The sequence below is a fragment of the Cherax quadricarinatus genome, chromosome 83, assembly GCF_038502225.1.
Source record: "Cherax quadricarinatus isolate ZL_2023a chromosome 83, ASM3850222v1, whole genome shotgun sequence".
In the NCBI taxonomy this organism is placed as follows: Eukaryota; Metazoa; Arthropoda; class Malacostraca; order Decapoda; family Parastacidae; genus Cherax; species Cherax quadricarinatus.
The window spans coordinates 5,966,520-5,986,215 of NC_091374.1; the positions used below are offsets into that span (position 1 = coordinate 5,966,520).

Genomic DNA, 19,696 nt, shown 5'->3' on the forward strand with positions numbered 1-19,696 from the left:
GGGAGGTGGTGCTGGGGAAGGTGGTGCTGGGGAAGGTGGTGTTGGGGAAGGTGGTGCTGGGGAAGGTGGTGTTGGGGGAGGTGGTGTTGGGGAGGATGGTGCTGGGGAAGGTGGTGCAGGAGAAGGTGGTGCTGGGGAAGGTGGTGTTGGGGAAGGTGGTGCTGGGGAAGGTGGTGTTGGGGGAGGTGGTGCTGGGGAAGGTGGTGCTGGGGAAGGTGGTGCTGGGGAAGGTGGTGCTGGGGAAGGTGTTACTGAAGATGTTGAGGAAGGTGGTGTTGGGGAAGGTGGTGCTGGGGAAGGTGGTGCTGGGGAAGGTGGTGCTGGGGAAGGTGGTGTTGGGGAAGGTGGTGTTGGGGAAGGTGGTGTTGGGGAAGGTGGTGCTGGGGAAGGTGGTGCTGGGGAAGGTGGTGCTGGGGAAGGTGGTGCTGGGGAAGGTGTTACTGAAGATGTTGAGGAAGGTGGTGTTGGGGAAGGTGGTGCTGGTGAAGGTGCTGGGGAAGGTGGTGCTGGGGAAGGTGGTGCTGGGGAAGGTGGTGCTGGGGAAGGTGGTGCTGGGGAAGGTGGTGTTGGGGAAGGTGGTGTTGGGGAAGGTGGTGCTGGTGAAGGTGCTGGGGAAGGTGGTGCTGGGGAAGGTGGTGCTGGGGAAGGTGGTGCTGGGGAAGGTGGTGTTGGGGAAGGTGGTATTCGGGAAGGTGGTGTTGGTGAAGGTGCTGGGGAAGGTGGAGCTGGGGAAGGTGGTGCTGGGGAAGGTGGTGTTGGGGAAGGTGGTGTTGGGGAAGGTGGTGCTGGGGAAGGTAGTGCTGGGGAAGGTGGTGCTGGGGATGGTGGTGTTGGGGAAGGTGGTGCTGGGGAAGGTGGTGATGGGGAAAGTGGTACTGGGGAAGGTGGTGCTGGGGAAGGTGGTGCTGGGAAAGGTGGTGTTGGGGAAGGTGGTGTTGGGGAAGGTGGTGCTGGGGAAGGTGGTGCTGGAGAAGGTGGTGCTGGAGAAAATGGTGCTGGGGAAGGTGGTATTGGGGAAGGTGGTGCTGGGAAAGGTGGTGTTGGGGAAGGTGGTGTTGGGGAAGATGGTGCTGGGGAAGGTGGTGCTGTTGAAGGTGGTGCTGGGGAAGGTGGTGTTGGGGAAGGTGGTGCTGGGGAAGGTGGTGTTGGGGGAGGTGGTGTTGAGGAAGGTGGTGTTGGGGAAGGTGGTGTTAGGGAAGGTGGTGCGAGGGAAGGTGGTGTTGGGGAAGGTGGTGTTGGGGAAGGTGGTGCTGGGGAAGGTGGTGTTGGGGAAGGTGGTGTTGGGGAAGGTGGTGTTGGGGAAGGTGGTGTTGGGGAAGGTGGTGCTGGGGAAGGTGGTGATGGGGAAGGTGGTGTTGGGGAAGGTGGTGTTGGGGAAGGTGGTGTTGAGGAAGGTGGTGTTGGGGAAGGTGGTGCTGTGGAAGGTGGTGTTGAGGAAGGTGGTGATGGGGAAGGTGGTGCTGGGGAAGGTGGTGCTGGGGAAGGTGGTGCTGGGGAAGGTGGTGTTGGGGAAGGTGGTGTTGGGGAAAATGGTGTTGGGGAAGGTGGTGTTGGGGAAGGTGGTGCTGGGGAAGATGGTGCTGGGAAGGTGTTGTTGGGGAAGGTGGTGCTGGAGAAGGTAGTGCTGGAGGTGTTGGGGAAGGTGGTGCTGGGGAAGGTGGTGCTGGGGAAGGTGGTGCTGGTGAAGGTGCTGGGGAAGGTGGTGCTGGGGAAGGTGGTGCTGGGGAAGGTGGTGCTGGGGAAGGTGGTGTTGGGGAAGGTGGTGCTGGGGAAGGTGGTGCTGGAGAAGGTGGTGCTGGGAAGGTGTTGAAGAAGGTGGTGCTGGGGAAGGTGGTGCTGGGGAAGGTGGTGCTGGGGAAGGTGGTGTTGAGGAGGGTGGTGCTGGGGAGGGTGGTGTTGGGGAGGGTGGTGCTGGAGAAGGTGGTCCTGGGAAGGTGCTGGGGAAGGTGACGCTGGGGAAGGTGGTGCTGGGGAAGGTGGTGCTGGGAGAGGTGGTGCTGGGGGAGGTAGTGCTGGGGAAGGTGGTGCTGGGAAAGGTGGTGCTGGGGGAGGTGGCGCTGGGGAAGGTGGTGCTGAGGGAGGTGACGCTGGGGGAGGTGACGCTGGGGAAGGTGACGCTGGGGAAGGTGGTGCTGGGGAAGGTGGTGCCTAATTACCACCCCACCTTAATCTACACACACTACCATCACCACCTGCAAGTCACCTAGCACCCAGGTACCTACTTATTGCTAGGTGAACAATGGCTGAAGGTTTTAGGAGTGACCATACGTCGCTCAGAGAGAGAATGAGAGGAAAGGAGGGATTGGCAGGAGGTAGGTGACAAGTCACCTAATGTAAGGTAGGTACATGAGGACGTCTTAGGTGACCTCCAGTCGTATCTCCTCATTCTTTTGTTTTTACGACCTACCTGTCATAAAGCTTTTCCGTATTTTCCCAAACTTCCCCAGATCCTCCCCAAACTTCCCCAGATCCTCCCCAAACTTCCCCAGATCCTCCCCAACCCTCTTGCCCACCCATCTCTGGACCTGCCCTGGGGTGTGGGCTGCCGCTACCACCCCAGGAAGTAGAAGGAGAGGGGGGGGAGGGGGGAGAGGAGTTTAGAGTCAACGATACTTGATCAGCTGGGGGCGTCCTGGGGTGGGGTGGCCATCTTGCTTACTGGAAGTAGGGCAGAGGAAGAGGAAGAGGAGGAGAAGAGGGGGAAGACGAGAAGGAAAGAATAAAAGCAAGGATGAAGAGAGAGAAACACACTGAGAGAAAAGACAGAGTTAACCCCTCAAGAAGATAGAGGTGAAAACCCTTCAAAAAACAGATAAACGAAACACCCATAAATACACACACACGACACACCAGAATCCTTAACCAGTGTCTCTTATGTTTACACTCCAGGAACCGGTCTGCCACCAGCCATTTATATTTACAATACATACATATATGTGTGTGTGTGTGTGTGTGTGTGTGTGTGTGTGTGTGTGTGTGTGTGTGTGTGTGTGTGTGTGTGTGTGTGTGTGTGTGTTGCGTGAGTATTATATTTGAAGTTAAATGTTTCCCAGTAAGTCTGAGATACTTAAGACCTTTCAAAACCTGATCTCACTGCCCCAAAAAAAAAAAAAAAAATCTGTAGCGATTTTAATATCTTAAATGGCACACAATGTTGATCTGATTTCATGGGAAATGTCAGCCGTCGCTTCTTAATGCTGATTTTCTTTTGTTTTTTTTCTTGGTTACTGCGTACCCAGGTACGTTATGTTGCTGTAGCCAGGTCTTGTGTTGCTGTAGCCAGGTCTTGGGTTGCTGTAGCCAGGTCTTGTGTTGCTGTAGCCAGGTCTTGTGTTGCTGTAGCCAGGTCTTGTGTTGCTGTAGCCAGGTCTTGTGTTGCTGTATCTAGGTCTTGTGTTGCTGTAGCCAGGTCTTGTGTTGCTGTAGCCAGGTCTTGTGTCGCTGTAGCCAGGTCTTGTGTTGCTGTAGCCAGGTCTTGTGTTGCTGTAGCCAGGTCTTGTGTTGCTGTAGCCAGGTCTTGTGTTGCTGTAGCCAGGTCTTGTGTTGCTGTAGCCAGGTCTTGTGTTGCTGTAGCCAGGTCTTGTGTTGCTGTAGCCAGGTCTTGTGTTGCTGTAGCCAGGTCTTGTGTTGCTGTATCTAGGTCTTGTGTTGCTGTAGCCAGGTCTTGTGTTGCTGTATCTAGGTCTTGTGTTGCTGTAGCCAGGTCTTGTGTTGCTGTAGCCAGGTCTTGTGTTGCTGTAGCCAGGTCTTGTGTTGCTGTAGCCAGGTCTTGTGTTGCTGTAGCCAGGTCTTGTGTTGCTGTAGCCAGGTCTTGTGTTGCTGTAGCCAGGTCTTGTGTTGCTGTATCTAGGTCTTGTGTTGTTGTAGCCAGGTCTTGTGTTGCTGTAGCCAGGTCTTGTGTTGCTGTATCTTCGTCTTGTGTTGCTGTAGCCAGGTCTTGTGTTGCTGTATCTAGGTCTTGTGTTGATGTAGCCAGGTCTTGTGTTGCTGTAGTCACTGTGCGAAGGTCTTGTGTTGCTGTAGTCACTGTGCGAAGGTCTTGTGTTGCTGTAGTCACTGTGCGAAGGTCTTGTGTTGCTGTAGTCACTGTGGGAAGGTCTTGTGTTGCTGGAGTCACTGTGGGAAGGTCTTGTGTTGCTGTAGCCAGGTCTTGTGTTGCTGTAGCCAGGTCTTGTGTTGCTGTAGCCAGGTCTTGTGTTGCTGTAGCCAGGTCTTGTGTTGCTGTAGCCAGGTCTTGTGTTGCTATAGCCAAGTCTTGTGTTGCTGTAGCCAGGTCTTGTGTTGCTGTATCTAGGTCTTGTGTTGCTGTAGCCAGGTCTTGTGTTGCTGTAGCCAGGTCTTGTGTTGCTGTAGCCAGGTCTTGTGTTGCTGTAGCCAGGTCTTGTGTTGCTGTAGCCAGGTCTTGTGTTGCTGTAGCCAGGTCTTGTGTTGCTGTATCTAGGTCTTGTGTTGCTGTAGCCAGGTCTTGTGTTGCTGTATCTAGGTCTTGTGTTGCTGTAGCCAGGTCTTGTGTTGCTGTAGCCAGGTCTTGTGTTGCTGTAGCCAGGTCTTGTGTTGCTGTAGCCAGGTCTTGTGTTGCTGTAGCCAGGTCTTGGGTTGCTGTAGCCAGGTCTTGTGTTGCTGTAGCCAGGTCTTGTGTTGCTGTAGCCAGGTCTTGTGTTGCTGTAGCCAGGTCTTGTGTTGCTGTAGCCAGGTCTTGTGTTGCTGTAGGCAGGTCTTGTGTTGCTGTAGCCAAGTCTTGTGTTGCTGTAGCCAGGTCTTGTGTTGCTGTATCTAGGTCTTGTGTTGCTGTAGCCAGGTCTTGTGTTGCTGTAGCCAGGTCTTGTGTTGCTGTAGCCAGGTCTTGTGTTGCTGTAGCCAGGTCTTGTGTTGCTGTAGCCAGGTCTTGTGTTGCTGTAGCCAGGTCTTGTGTTGCTGTATCTAGGTCTTGTGTTGCTGTAGCCAGGTCTTGTGTTGCTGTAGCCAGGTCTTGTGTTGCTGTAGCCAGGTCTTGTGTTGCTGTAGCCAGGTCTTGTGTTGCTGTAGCCAGGTCTTGTGTTGCTGTAGCCAGGTCTTGTGTTGCTGTAGCCAGGTCTTGTGTTGCTGTATCTAGGTCTTGTGTTGCTGTAGCCAGGTCTTGTGTTGCTGTAGCCAGGTCTTGTGTTGCTGTAGCCAGGTCTTGTGTTGCTGTAGCCAGGTCTTGTGTTGCTGTAGCCAGGTCTTGTGTTGCTGTAGCCAGGTCTTGTGTTGCTGTATCTAGGTCTTGTGTTGCTGTAGCCAGGCCTTGTGTTGCTGTATCTTCGTCTTGTGTTGCTGTAGCCAGGTCTTGTGTTGCTGTAGCCAGGTCTTGTGTTGCTGTATCTAGGTCTTGTGTTGCTGTAGCCAGGTTTTGTGTTGCTGTAGCCAGGTCTTGTGTTGCTGTATCTAGGTCTTGTGTTGCTGTATCTTCGTCTTGTGTTGCTGTAGCCAGGTCTTGTGTTGCTGTAGCCAGGTCTTGTGTTGCTGTAGCCAGGTCTTGTGTTGCTGTAGCCAGGTCTTGTGTTGCTGTATCTAGGTCTTGTGTTGCTGTAGCCAGGTCTTGTGTTGCTGTATCTTCGTCTTGTGTTGCTGTAGCCAGGTCTTGTGCTGCTGTAGCCAGGTCTTGTGTTGCTGTAGCCAGGTCTTGTGTTGCTGTAGCCAGGTCTTGTGTTGCTGTAGCCAGGTCTTGTGTTGCTGTAGCCAGGTCTTGTGTTGCTGTAGCCAGGTCTTGTGTTGCTGTATCTAGGTCTTGTGTTGCTGTAGCCAGGTCTTGTGTTGCTGTAGCCAGGTCTTGTGTTGCTGTAGCCAGGTCTTGTGTTGCTGTAGCCAGGTCTTGTGTTGCTGTATCTAGGTCTTGTGTTGCTGTAGCCAGGTCTTGTGTTGCTGCATCTAAGTCTTGTGTTGCTGTAGCCAGGTCTTGTGTTGCTGTAGCCAGGTCTTGTGTTGCTGTATCTAGGTCTTGTGTTGCTGTAGCCAGGTCTTGTGTTGCTGTAGCCAGGTCTTGTGTTGCTGTAGCCAGGTCTTGTGTTGCTGTATCTAGGACTTGTGTTGCTGTAGCCAGGTCTTGTGTTGCTTTATCTAGGTCTTGTGTTGCTGTATCTTCGTCTTGTGTTGCTGTATCTAGGTCTTGTGTTGCTGTAGCCAGGTCTTGTGTTGCTGTATCTTCGTCTTGTGTTACTGTAGCCAGGTTTTGTGTTGCTGTAGCCAGGTTTTGTGTTGCTGTATCTAGGTCTTGTGTTGCTGTATCTAGGTCTTGTGTTGCTGTATCTTCGTCTTGTTTTGCTGTATCTTCGTCTTGTGTTGCTGTATCTAGGTCTTGTGTTGCTGTATCTAGGTCTTTTGTTGAACATTAAAATGGTATAAAATACCGACAGGTTGTTAGGTAAGACATATATGCAACAGTTAGGTATCTTTATTTCGAAACGTTTCGCCTACACAGTAGGCTTCTTCAGTCGAGTACAGAAAAGTTGATAGAAGCAGAAGATACTTGAAGACGATGTAATCAGTCCATCACCCTTAAAGTTTTGAGGTGGTCAGTCCCTCAGTCTGGAGAAGAGCATTGTTCCATAGTATGAAACAATATGGAGATGAAGTGACAGGATGGAGCTTTTTATAGCGCCAAGAGGTGAGACGTAGGTCACTGGAAGAGGTAAGAACTCAGATGTTGGGAGGTCATTTTATACCATTTTAATGTTCAATCTGTCAGACACTGCAACACAAGGGTATCTTGGTACAGACCTACAATCAACTTCGACAACCTCTACTAGTGAGAACGGCTGAATTTGAGAGGGACCTGACCTCCCAACATCTGAGTTCTTACCTCTTCTAGTGACCTACGTCTCACCTCTTGGCGCTATATAAAGCTCCATCCTGTCACTTCATCTCCATATTGTTTCATACTATGGAACAATGCTCTTCTCCAGACTGAGGGACTGACCACCTCAAAACTTTAAGGGTGATGGACTGATTACATCGTCTTCAAGTATCTTCTGCTTCTATCAACTTTTCTGTACTCGACTGAAGAAGCCTACTGTGTAGGCGAAACGTTTCGAAATAAAGATACCTAACTGTTGCATATATGTCTTACCTAACAGGTCTTGTGTTGCTGTAGCCAAGTCTTGTGTTGCTGTATGCACATCTTAGCTTCCTACATCTAGTTCAGAATGTAACACCTAATCAGTCGACCAGCTGTAGGCGTCTGACCTTCACCACATACGCTACTAACTTAAAAAAAATATTTTTTTTTTAATGCTAGAAGTAGTTTTGCAGGAGCTAGCTTGCCTTGAAATCATATTTGAGATACATAAGAACATAAGAAAGGAGGAACACTGCAGGAGGCCTGCTGGCCCATACTAGTCAGGTCCTTTACAATTCATCCCACTAACAAAACGTTTGCCCAACCCAATTTTCAATGCCACCCAAGAAATAAGCTCTGATGTGAAAGTCCCACTCAAATCCAACCCCTCCCACTCATGTACTTATCCAACCTAGATTTGAAACTACCCAAAGTCCCAGCCTCAATAACCCAACTAGGTAGACTGTTCCACTCATCAACTACCCTATTTCCAAACCAATACTTTCCTATGTCCTTTCTAAATCTAAACTTATCTAATTTAACAGAGGGTACAGCACTCTGCCTTGAGGTATGCTCTGTTGTTGTACCAGCACGATGCTGTGTCGCGTCACGACTTCCAAGATACAACAGTTTGCCCTTTGAGGACTAGATTGAGCTAATGTAGTGACTGTCACGATAGATGATGTCGGGTAACCGCAATGTAGGCCAGGTGATAGAGGGTTTGAGGCAGGCCAGGCGATAGATGTAGGTGGTAAGACAGGTCAGGCGATTGATGGAGGTGGTGATGTAGGTCAGACGATAGATGGAGGTTGTGAAGCAGGCCAGGCGATAGATGGAGGTGGTGAGGCAGGCCAGGCGATAGATCTTTACAATGTGGGGGTGGGGGAGGCAGTGTGTTGCAAGATGCAGAATTTATACCCTTTCCTGGAGTCGTGTTGGTCTGGTGGCCGGGGCAGCATTCTTACCACGAGGTCAACCATACCCTGCAACACTCTTAGCTTATCTACACCCTACTGTTTACGGTCTTCTAGAGCCTACAGTACCCTCTGGTACCTTCCAGTACCCCTTAGTACTTTCTAGTACCCTCCAGTACCATTGGGTACCCTCTAGTACCCTCCAGTGCAGGGGTGGCCAGACTTCCGTTACACTGTATTTTCACTTTTCCTAAGTTCCCCATACACAAGAAAGAATATAAATATCGCCAAATGAGCATCAGCGGTGTTGTGCGCAGCAATGTAAACTCCCTTCTAGTACTATCCTAGAGCGCCAGTCAAACTACTGTCTACTAGCAGTCTATCATCTACTTGTAGACTGCCAACGACCTGCTGGTTACCCTCTCTCCACCACTACCACCACCACCACCACCACCACCACCACCACCACCACCACCACCACCACCACCACCACCACCACCCAGGACAGACCGTAATTCTCCTCTGTCAAGCTTGTGTCCTTTTACCCAACATGTCGGTAATTCTCTCAACATTATTACGGAATATTTCTTGTTTGCAGTTCCACTGTGTGGGTTATCCGTGACTTGTTCTAGCCAGGGCACTGTGACTGGTTCCAGCTACAGTATACACACCTACAAGTATATATCTCACTGTATATACACTAATATCTCTCAGTATATCCCAATATATATACACTAATATATCTCTCGGTATATCCCACTATCGAGTATTCTTGACTGGCGATGTACAGGCGACACGCAGCCTTAATAACTATCGTGTAATAGATATGCTTTTATTATCACTTCCACGAGGGAAGCGCTAAACTCATACGAGTCACATAGAGCCTGGGACCTAATTAACCATCCCGCTACCTGCGTAGGGTGATCAGGTAAAGGTGGTGGCTGATAGGTAGCAAAGGCTACAAGGTCTTACATTAGGGCGTTGATGCAAGGCCCTGTTTCATTACAAATACGGGTTATAATATACAAATAGCCCGCACATAGAAGAGACAGAAAGCTTATGACGACATTTCAGTCTGACTTAGACCATTTACAAGACACACTAACACACGAGGGTGAGGGAGCCAGGGTACAGGCGCTGATGTGCGGGTTATTTGTGTATCGTTCCAGTCACGGTATTGTGCCTTTCTGTTAGTGGTGATAATAGACCGTCAGGGAGCGAAACGTGTAGCTGCCTTTCATCATTCGAGGGCGGGTAAGGATTACCAGGTGCCATGAGAACATCAGCTTCAGCCTTGAGAGACGAGGCCACAGAATCAAACCAGAGTATTACAGCTTCCTGCACGACACGGGGACCTGCCCCCTCACCCCACTAACCTTTACACCCCAGGCTGGGGAGGAGGTAAGCTACCTGCCGGGAGATTACCTAAAGGGTAGGGGGGACGTAGATTGGGGAGGGAGGGTGGAAGGAGGTTATGGGGGTATATACTTGTTTCTGGTGATTACGCAACGCTGGGGAGGGAGTGAAACTGGGGAGTGAAACGAGCCACGTAAAAGCTTGTTTTGCAGCGATGCAGTAATGGTCCAGGAAGGATTGAAACGTTGCTAGATCTGTCTGATGTGAATTGTTGGAGCCATGCTACTGTTAGGTTAGGTAAAGTTCGTCAGGAAACAGGACAAGTGTTTCCTGACGCGGGTCTGTGGTTTAGATTCCACTCTAAACCCGTTTCTAAAGAGTCGAGACACAGCAGATTACGTACGCTTTACGCAGTGGTGTTATAATGTTACAGGTGGGGAAGCAGTGTTGGTTAAAATAGCATTGGATGCCCCGTGAGTGAGAGTGCAATTTCCTTATGCAGTGTTGAGGATCCCGTCATTTGTTTTCGAGCTGTGGTGTTGCTTACACTGTTTTGTTTATTTCTCGAGTCTATTGACAGGGTGATCCCTTCACCCCCTTCACTTATCTCTCACTATTTCTAGCCCCCTTCCTCACCTCTCACCTGTTTCTTACTATTTCTCACACCCCTCACCTCTCACTTATCTCTCACTGTCTCTCAGTAAGCTAAAACTGCTGGTTTGGGAAATATTTTAAGTGCACTGGTGAGGTTTAAGTTCAGAGGGCAAAGATTATTGTTGATATTATCATGGTGACTGGTGGCTCATGGTGGTGGCCTGGGAGGTGGTGGTTGGAGCTGCTTCTGGTGGTGGTGGGAGGTGATAGTGTTAGTGGTGGTGGTGGAGGGAGGTAGTATTAGTGGTGGTGGTGGTGGAGGTGGAGGGAGGTAGTATTAGTGGTGGTGGTGGTGGAGGGAGGTAGTATTAGTGGTGGTGGTGGAGGGAGGTAGTATTAGTGGTGGTGGTGGTGGAGGGAGGTAGTATTAGTGGTGGTGGTGGTGGAGGGAGGTAGTATTAGTGGTGGTGGTGGAGGGTGATAGTATAAATGGTAATGTGGTTGTTAGTGTAGATGTGGTTTGTTTGGTTGCTCATACAATTCAGCTCAACCAATAAACCTTCACAATCCAACCCCCCCCCTTTACCTTCCCCCTCCCCTCTCCTCCCCCCTCCCCAAAAACAATCAACACTACAGAAGTTGAGCAGATTTTCCAAAAGGTCATATTTTTCGACACAAGACTTTGGAGGCTACAACTTTAACCTTTCTAGGCAAAGGTTAAGGCAACAGTATCAGCAGCTAGTGAGCGATATAACCGGACTTGAGTCCTGGAGGGTGGGAAGTACAGTACCTGCACTATGAGGGAAGGTGGTGGAGATATGTTGCAAGTTCTTCTGAACTGTAGTGTAGGCCTACCACCACTGGTGAGACAGTGATGGACTGAATGATGATGAAAGTGTTTCTCCTTTTCGGGTCACTCTGCCTCGGTGGGAAACAGCCGATGTGTTAAGAAACATAAAAATAAATAATAATAATAATAATAATAATAATAATAATAATAATAATAATAAATGATAATAATAATAAATCCTGGGAGGAAGCGGAGGCAGGTGCCTAAAACTTGTTTGACTCAATTATGATGTCTCGCCTTCCGCATCACTATTAATTACTGACCTACTCTCTGTTCCTCGTCTGTTGGGACTGTTTATCTTCCCGTTTGGCAGTTTCTATTGTACATCTCTCTGGTTGCCTTCTGTTGTAGACTCCTGTTAATAGCTCCCTTGAAAAGTTACTGTAAAGTGTAGCATTTCTCAAAACAGGGAGGGAGAGGCAGGGAGGGTAGGAGACAGGGAGGGTACGTGGCAGGGAGGGAGAGACAGGGAGGGTAGGATTCAAACTGTAGTGGGGTTCTATGTACAAAACTCGTAGGAAGCCCCAGTATACCCAATACAGGTTCCAGGATACCCAACACAGGTTCCAGGATGCCCAGTACCAGTGTAGGACTCTCTCCTTGCGGCACTGTGAGGGTCCTTGACCTCCTGAAAGCGCTCACTCACCTCCTACAAGGACTCTCCAATAGCATAACCCTAGGATGTTTATATTACCATACCCTTATAATAATAATAATAATAATAATAATAATAATAATAATAATATATACAGAACATGATATAACTTATACAGACCATAGCTGACATCAATGACATGTTACTATACAGAAAGCCCTTTCTTATGCAGAGCATTTTGGGTAAATTAGGTCAATTTTGTCCCAGGATGCGACCCACACCAGTCGACTAACACCCAGGTACTTATTTTACTGCTAGGTGAACATGGACAGCAGGTGTCTTGAGGCAACACGTCCTAGCATTTCCACCCGTACCGGCGATCGATCCAAGAACTTCAATGTGTGAGCTGAGTGCGCTACTAATTGAGCTACGGGGCAGACTATGGACACTCTTGGATGTAAATAAGACAATGCGTGCCATGGCATTTTATTGTGAAGACGTTTCCCCCACCGAGATTGTATCAATACACACAGAGAACAAGGTGTCAGTTCAGCCCATCACTTCCTAGAAGAGAGATGGACTGAACACATCGATTCCAGGATGAGGGACTGATTATCTCAAACTCCTCTTCTCCCTATGCCTTCCTGCTTTGTATTGGACTGATGAAGCCACTGTGTGGCGAAACGTTTCTTCAGTAAAGATTCCCATATGTTGCATAAGTGTCTCAATTCTTCAACAATGTGTGAGTTTTTGCAGGGGGTTAGAGAGAGGTGGAAGACTGGGGTTATCTGGGAGTAGCCAGCTTGTCAGGTTAGAAGACACAAGTGACAACGTTTCGCTCTCCAGGAGCTTTATCAAGCCGTTACAGAGAATACAGGGACACACAGGATCAGCTACAACGAACACCCACAGTGTGGGAGAACTTCTCTTTTCCTCTAGACTGCAGTGTTTCTCATCCTGTAGGCTTTCTAATTCAGTGATGTCTGGAGGGTCACTGTGCTAGTCCATAAGGTTAGCGAAGCTTGACACAATTATTGCAACGTGTACCAAGTGCTTACTACACACCTGGTTGACTGCTAGGGTGTTCTGAAGTGTCTCACAACCTTAACACACACTTGGTTGACTGCTAGGTTGTTTCAAAGTGTCTCATAACCTTAACACACACTTGGTTGACTGCTAGGTTGTTTCAAAGTGTCTCATAACCTTAACACACACTTGGTTGACTGCTAGGTTGTTTCAAAGTGTCTCATAACCTTAACACACACTTGGTTGACTGCTATGTTGTTCCAAAGTGTCTGACAACCTTAACACACACCTGGTTTACCGCTATGTTATGCTACCTTTGTCAGCTAATTTTGACAGCAAGTATAGTATCTGTAGTGATTGATGTACTCTGTCAGCCATCAATGTCTATCCCCGGAACATTTTGCCCACAGGATGGGTATGAGGTGGACAATAAAGATATTTAACTACAAAAAACTTACTCCCTGCAGCATAGCATGTGCTTGTCCCAGATGTTTTTGCAGTTAAAAATCAGCCCTCACAGACAAGGTTGAGAACCTTAGCTCTCGACCCTGAGGTCTGAGGTGGAGATTGCTCGCTTCTCTGCTGTGAGTGCCCCTCACCCCTGAGACTTTAAAAGTAGAGCATCAAAAAAGATTGCTATTGCACAGTTATGTTCTTAAAGGTGTTTGATCAATAAGAGTAGCTGTAATACTGACTGATTCTGATCCTTGATCAACAAAAGTAGCTATGATACTGTTGTGTCCCTTCTGAACTTTGATCAACAACAGTAACTATACTGACTAAAGTCGTCACATCTTGCTTAGAGTTCCACTGATCAACTCCCTCCCTCCTTCCTTCAGTGACCTTCCAGTAAGGTCGACCAGTTCTTCATACATAGATCTATCCTCATGCTTCCCACACACACACACACACACACACACACACACACACACACACACACACACACACACACACACACACACACACACACACACTTACATACTAATGACACACTAGTTTTTACTAGGCTGGAACCTGATAATGATCCACAGTGGACCGAAAATGTCGTATAATAACGTCAACTTCTTAATGTGGGTTACTTGTGAATTCTTCCAGCTACAGGATTGTGACTTGTGTTAGGTAACATAAAGGGTATATTTTTGTGTCTGGCCTAATAAATTCTTCACTTGGATTGAAAAAAAGGATGAAAACAATATAATGATTAATGGATGAGTTGTGTCTTATTAACCTGCTGGAACACTACGATGCGACCATTTAACAGATGAGAAGTTGTGTCTCATTAACCTGCTGGAACACTACGATGCGACCATTTAACAGATGAGAAGTTGTGTCTCATTAACCTGCTGGAACACTACGATGCGACCATTTAACAGATGAGAAGTTGTGTCTCATTAACCTGCTGGAACACTACGATGCGACCATTTAACAGATGAGAAGTTGTGTCTCATTAACCTGCTGGAACACTACACGATCACCGAATTACAACAAGACAGACGAAGCTGTAGAGATTGCAGTATACTAGATTGTAGGAACGCTTTTGCTACAGTCTCTACACCACCCGTGTGGAATGTACACACACACACACACACACACACACACACACACACACACACACACACACACAGTTCCTCACAAGAGATTAGTGCAGAAGCTAGAGCATCAGGCGCATATAACAGGAAGGGCACTGCAATGGATCAGAGAATACCTGACAGGGAGGCAACAACGAGTCATGGTACGTAATGATGTATCACAGTGGGCACCTGTGACGAGCGGGGTCCCACAGGGGTCGGTCCTAGGACCAGTGCTATTTTTGGTATATGTGAACGACATGACGGAAGGGTTAGACTCAGAAGTGTCCCTGTTTGCAGATGATGTGAAGTTAATGAGGAGAATTAAATCTGATGAGGACCAGGCAGGACTTCAAAGAGACCTGGACAGACTGGACACCTGGTCCAGCAAATGGCTTCTCGAATTTAATCCTGCCAAATGCAAAGTCATGAAGATAGGGGAAGGGCACAGAAGACCACAGACAGAGTATAGGCTAGGTGGCCAAAGACTGCAAACCTCACTCAAGGAGAAAGATCTTGGGGTGAGTATAACACCGAGCATGTCTCCGGAAGCACACATCAATCAGATAACTGCTGCAGCATATGGGCGCCTGGCAAACCTGAGAACAGCATTCCGATACCTTAGTAAGGAATCATTCAAGACACTGTACACCGTGTATGTCAGGCCCATACTGGAGTATGCAGCACCTGTTTGGAACCCGCACTTGATAAAGCACGTCAAGAAACTAGAGAAAGTACAAAGGTTTGCAACAAGGTTAGTTCCAGAGCTAAGGGGAATGTCCTATGAAGAAAGATTAAGGGAAATCGGCCTGACGACACTGGAGGACAGGAGGGTCAGGGGAGACATGATAACGACATATAAAATACTGCGTGGAATAGACAAGGTGGACAAGGACAGGATGTTCCAGGGAGGGGACACAGAAACAAGAGGCCACAATTGGAAGTTGAAGACACAAATGAGTCAGAGAGATAGTAGGAAGTATTTCTTCAGTCATAGAGTTGTAAGGCAGTGGAATAGCCTAGAAAATGACGTAGTGGAGGCAGGAACCATACACAGTTTTAAGACGAGGTTTGATAAAGCTCATGGAGCGGGGAGAGAGAGGGCCTAGTAGCAACCGGTGAAGAGGCGGGGCCAGGAGCTAGGACTCGACCCCTGCAACCACAAATAGGTGAGTACAAATAGGTGAGTACACACACACACACACACACACACACACACACACACACACACACACACACACAAGTGTGCTAGGGAATGGAAGAAATATAGAAGGCAAAGGACCCAGGAGAATAAGGAGAGCAGTCGTAGAGCCAGAAACGAATATGCACAGATAAGGGAGGCCCAAAGACAATATGAAAACGACATAGCAGCAAAAGCCAGATCTGACCCGAAACTGTTGTACAGCCACATCAGGAGGAAAACAACAGTCAAGGACCAGGTAATCAGGCTAAGGAAGGAAGGAGGAGAGACAACAAGAAATGACCGTGAAGTATGTGAGGAACTCAACAAGAGATTCAAAGAAGTGTTCACAGAGGAGACAGAAGGGGCTCCAGAAAGACGGAGAGGTGGGGTACACCACCAAGTGCTGGACACAGTACACACAACCGAGGAAGAAGTGAAGAGGCTTCTGAGTGAGCTAGATACCTCAAAGGCAATGGGGCCAGATAACATCTCCCCATGGGTATTGAGAGAGGGAGCAGAGGCGCTATGTGTACCCCTAACAACAATATTCAATACATCTATCGAAACAGGGAGATTGTCTGAGGCATGGAAGACAGCAAATGTAGTCCCAATCTTTAAAAAAGGAGACAGACATGAAGCATTAAACTACAGACCAGTGTCACTGACATGTATAGTATGCAAAATCATGGAGAAGATTATCAGGAGAAGAGTGGTGGAACACCTAGAAAGGAACGATCTCATCAACAGCAGCCAACATGGTTTCAGGGACGGGAAATCCTGTGTCACAAACCTACTGGAGTTCTATGACATGGTGACAGCAGTAAGACAAGAGAGAGAGGGGTGGGTGGATTGCATTTTCTTGGACTGCAAGAAGGCGTTTGACACAGTTCCACACAAGAAATTGGTGCAAAAACTGGAGGACCAAGCAGGGATAACAGGGAAGGCACTACAATGGATCAGGGAATACTTGTCAGGAAGACAGCAGCGAGTCATGGTACGTGGCGAGGTGTCAGAGTGGGCACCTGTGACCAGCGGGGTCCCACAGGGGTCAGTCCTAGGACCAGTGCTGTTTCTGGTATTTGTGAACGACATGACGGAAGGAATAGACTCTGAGGTGTCCCTGTTTGCAGATGACGTGAAGTTGATGAGAAGAATTCACTCGATCGAAGACCAGGCAGAACTACAAAGGGATCTGGACAGGCTGCAGACTGGTCCAGCAATTGGCTCCTGGAGTTCAATCCCACCAAGTGCAAAGTCATGAAGATTGGGGAAGGGCAAAGAAGACCGCAGACGGAGTACAGTCTAGGGGGCCAGAGACTACAAACCTCACTCAAGGAAAAAGATCTTGGGGTGAGTATAACACCAGGCACATCTCCTGAAGCACACATCAACCAAATAACTGCTGCAGCATATGGGCGCCTAGCAAACCTCAGAACAGCATTCCGACATCATAATAAGGAATCATTCAGGACCCTGTACACCGTGTACGTTAGGCCCATATTGGAGTATGCGGCACCAGTTTCGAACCCACACCTAGCCAAGCACGTAAAGAAACTAGAGAAAGTGCAAAGGTTTGCAACAAGACTAGTCCCAGAGCTAAGAGGTATGTCCTACGAGGAGAGGTTAAGGGAAATCAACCTGACGACATTGGAGGACAGGAGAGATAGGGGGGACATGATAACGACATACAAAATACTGAGAGGAATTGACAAGGTGGACAAAGACAGGATGTTCCAGAGATTGGACACAGTAACAAGGGGACACAGTTGGAAGCTGAAGACACAGATGAATCACAGGGATGTTAGGAAGTATTTCTTCAGCCACAGAGTAGTCAGAAAGTGGAATAGTTTGGGAAGCGATGTAGTGGAGGCAGGATCCATACATAGCTTTAAGCAGAGGTATGATAAAGCTCACGGCTCAGGGAGAGTGACCTAGTAGCGATCAGTGAAGAGGCGGGGCCAGGAGCTCGGACTCGACCCCCGCAACCTCAACTAGGTGAGTACACACACACACACACACACACACACACACACACACACACACACACACACGCACACACACACACACACACAAACACACACACAAGCACTGGCAATCATACTTCAGGTGAATTCGACGAAGATGCTTTGATTCTAGCCATGATTGAGGCGCCCAAGAGCACTCTCCCTGCAAGGTAAGACAGCGTCCACTGCCTGTCACCTGGTTTACGTCACCACCTGCGCCTCAGCACCTGTAAAGACAGCAGCATCATTGCGGTTCATCTCTCTTGCGGTGACGGCGATGAGGGAGATTATGATGGAGAATTGGTCAGGTTCTATGCAGGGTAACATTGGCGTCTAGCGGAGCCGCCCAGAGCATCAGATGGGACGGTAATGGAGCAGTGTTGAGTGCAGGTATAGGCGGAGTGGTGGAGGTAGTGGTAGTGGTGGTGGTAGTGGTGGTGTTGGTGGTAGTGGTGGCGCTTCTTCTGGTGAGATAATGACAGCGATATTGAAGATTTCGGGTAATAGCTAGACACGACTTCCGTGTTGCCAGGTGTGTGTGTGTGTGTGTGTGTGTGTGTGTGTGTGTGTGTGTGTGTGTGTGTGTGTGTGTGTGTGTGTGTGTGTTCGTGTTCGTGTACAGAGTCCTTTAGCAATTCTTTGTTCAACACCCTGAAGATGCTTCTGATATTAGCTGTCTGGCACATGTTTGATATGTTGTGTGACGTATGTGTACCGCCATGTATGGTCCAACATCCTTCCCTTTACCATACATTTCTAGTAACACATTTCTCGGTCTGTGTTCCGTCTCCGGTCTTCTCTCTCGTGCTGGGAGAACTTTGGAAAAACGAAAATCAAGTCTCACGAAAGTCTGGCTACCCGTGTACTAGAGGGTACTAGAAGATACTAGAAGGTACTGTAGGCTGTAGCAGGTCGTACATAGTAGAGTGTATACCAACGTTGCAGGGAATGGTTTTATTGTTAATATGTGAGTTATCTCTCAATACTCACACGTATTCTTTACTTTTTAACACCCATCACACACACACACACTATAATATATATATATATATATATATATATATATATATATATATATATATATATATATATATATATATATATATATATATATATATATATATATATATATACACACACACACAATGCTGCAATTTGGTAATGGCATTTGAAGTGTGGGAATTCACAGTTAGGTGTTGAGACGGACCTGAGGCAGCTGGCTGGAACCACACACACACACACACACACACACACACACACACACACACACACACACACACACACACACACACACACACACACACACACACACACATACACACACACACACCAGATGTTCTTATGTGTGTGTGTGTGTGTGTGTGTATTAACCTGCCTTAGAGGGTGTACAGGAGGGGGGGATGTAGGAGAGGAGGGGGTGTCTTGTAGGTGAGGGGGAGGGAAGGAGGGTAGGGGAGGCCTCACCAGTGTTCAACTAACACACACATTATCATACTAACTAAACGTAATTTACTGGTGGAAACATTGTAGGCTCCAATGTTTGACTTTTATCACCTCGTAACACTCCACTTCTCGAGGCTCTGTGTCACCCTCACGGGTTTAGCGCTTCCCTGTCACATTATAACAGGATGAAGGCTCCACCCCCCACCCCGTCTCCCCCACTTGGTGATTAAATATAGTTTCCCAGCCTGTAACTAAACTAAGGCAGGATAACAGCCCTTACTCTTGTAAACAAAGGTAGAGTAACAGCCCTTACTCTTGTAAACAAAGGTAGAGTAACAGCCTTACTCTTGTAAACAAAGGTAGAGTAACAGCCCTTACTCTTGTAAACAAAGGTAGAGTAACAGTCCTTACTCTTGTAAACAAAGGTAGAGTAACAGTCCTTACTCTTGTAAACAAAGGTAGAGTAACAGCCCTTACTCTTGTAAACAAAGGTAGAGTAACAGTCCTTACTCTTGTAAACAAAGGTAGAGTAACAGTCCTTATTCTTGTAAACAAAGGTAGAGTAACAGTCCTTATTCTTGTAAACAAAGGTAGATTAACAGTTCTTATTCTTGTAAACAAAGGTAGAGTAACAGCCCTTATTGTAAACAGAGGGAGCGTAACAGCCCTTACTCTGTAAACAGAAACAGCCCTTATTCTTGTAAACAGAGGGAGAGTAACAGCCCTTATTCTTGTAACCAGAGGGAGAGTAACAGCCCTTATTCTTGAAAACAGAGGGAGAGTAACAGCCCTTATTCTTGAAAACAGAGGGAGAGTAACAGTCCTTATTCTTGTAAACAGAGGGAAAGTAACAGCCCTTATTCTTGAAAACAGAGAGAGAGTAACAGCCCTTACCATTGTAAACAGAGGTAACAACCCTTACCCTTGTAAACAGAGGTAACAGCCCTTACCTTTGTAAACAGAGGTAAGATAACAGTCCTTACCCTTGTAAACAGAGGTAAGATAACAGTCCTTACCCTTGTAAACAGAGGTAAGATAACAGTCCTTACCCTTGTAAACAGAGGTAAGATAACAGTCCTTACCCTTGTAAAC

General features: G+C 47.9%; 1 protein-coding gene across 3 annotated transcripts in view; it reads left to right on the top strand.

Moving 5' to 3' along the window:
- LOC128702212 (leucine-rich repeat and fibronectin type-III domain-containing protein hattifattener) overlaps nt 1-19,696 on the top strand; it is a 95,858-nt gene that overhangs the window by 59,523 nt on the left and 16,639 nt on the right. The gene's annotated exons all lie outside the window — the stretch shown is intronic.